Source organism: Echinops telfairi, unplaced genomic scaffold, assembly GCF_000313985.2.
Source record: "Echinops telfairi isolate 266 unplaced genomic scaffold, ASM31398v2 ScPeMD7_15;HRSCAF=58, whole genome shotgun sequence".
Classification (NCBI taxonomy): Eukaryota; Metazoa; Chordata; class Mammalia; order Afrosoricida; family Tenrecidae; genus Echinops; species Echinops telfairi.
The window spans coordinates 11,363,391-11,364,904 of record NW_022103912.1 but is presented as its reverse complement, the minus strand read 5'-3'; the positions used below and the strand labels follow the sequence as shown (position 1 = coordinate 11,364,904).

General features: G+C 45.9%; 1 protein-coding gene across 1 annotated transcript in view; it reads right to left on the bottom strand.

Moving 5' to 3' along the window:
• MGAT5 (alpha-1,6-mannosylglycoprotein 6-beta-N-acetylglucosaminyltransferase) overlaps positions 1-129 on the bottom strand; it is a 416,629-nt gene extending 416,500 nt beyond the window's left edge. The window contains exon 1 of the mRNA XM_045287418.1: positions 78-129. The gene's annotated coding sequence lies outside the window, so the exon portion shown is untranslated. The remainder of the gene's footprint in view (positions 1-77) is intronic.
• Between the last annotated feature and the right edge of the window lie 1,385 nt (positions 130-1,514).

Below are 1,514 nucleotides of genomic sequence, written 5' to 3'. Positions count from 1 at the left end.
CCTCTCCCCGCCAAAGGCAAGCACCCTAGCCTCTGTGTTTGCAAGGCAGGATGACTATTTGCTACTAGGGTACTCACATGGCCCAATGGGTCCTCCTCCAATGTCCACCGAAGAAGAGGAAGCAGGCCTGAAATCACAAGGACAAAGACATTTTGAAGTTCTCCTCTTGAGGGACATGACTTGTGACACACAGGCTGACAGAAGAGTGTCTATGAACTTCACTTCTCTTTTGGGGGAACCCAATTGCCTTTGAAGAAAGTCTTTTAAAAAAAAACACCCTAAAAACAGCTAAGTGGAAAGCCCTCTCACCGCAACACCCCAAGGCATTTATCCAAAAAAAATGATATTATCTTGCTTGTTAGGATCCAAACCCATCCATTATTCGTGCAGCAGGAGTAAGGCTACATTTAGCAAGATGGAGCACCTGTGCCAAACGGCTCATTGTTCCAAATCTCAGGAGGTATTAACTCAATGCTTTTACTGATGCTTTCTGGACTAGACGCCATTAATATGCGTGTGTGTGTGCGCGTGCACACACACACACACACACACACACACACACACACACGCAAGTATACATATCCACACCATTAAAAATAGCTCTTAGGGGATTGCAGGGCTCACCTCAGCTCCAGACACAATGTCCCTCCCCTCCCTAGATGACAGGGCTACAGAGGACAGCACTGAAGACACAGTTTGAGGGGTGCGGCCAGTCTGACTGAGGGGGGTCGGGGAGGTGTCAGTGCTTGGCACCTACCTCATCTGAACTGGTTGGGGAATATTCACAAGGGGTCACACTGAAAGTCTACAGATGTAAAGGGGTGTGGGTGGGGCACTAGACCACTCCATCTTTTCCTGCAGGAAGAGCAGTGGGGTCTTGTACAAGGCGTGGTCCTCAGACACAAAGGATGAGGACTAAAAGGGGACAAGTGCTATTAGGTAAGAGGTCTAGGATATAGATCCCTGAAAGAAATGGGATAAGCAATCCCAAGGAAACAGTAAAGGGACAGATGGTTCTGGGGACAGGGAGGAGGTGCATGGGAGACAAGGAAGCACAAGGAGGAGCCGTGAGCAAGTAGTAACTAGGACAGCGGAAGAGCAAGGGGGTTAAAATTGACAGGAATGAGGATGTAGAGTAAGGAGAATGTACAGTTCCTGGTCGTGTGTTTGATCGACTGAAATGTATCTGAGAGGAATTACTAAGAGGTGAACGATGGATAAAACCCATGACAGTGGGGCAGGATGCAAGAAAAATGAAAAGGAAAGTAAAAATTATATATTGGTATAAATATAGATATGTATAGATGTAAATACATAAAGATAAGTATATTTGTATATGTGTGTGTGTGTGTGTGTGTGTGTGTGTGTGTGTGTGTGTTTTGCTGGGAACTAGACAGTCACACAGCAGAAAGGAAAGCAGAGGACAGATCAAGAGCTTTGTGTTATGCGAAAGGACTTGAACTTTACCCTGAAGGCTGTCACAGGGAGTTTTAACCGGAAGAATAAAATGATTA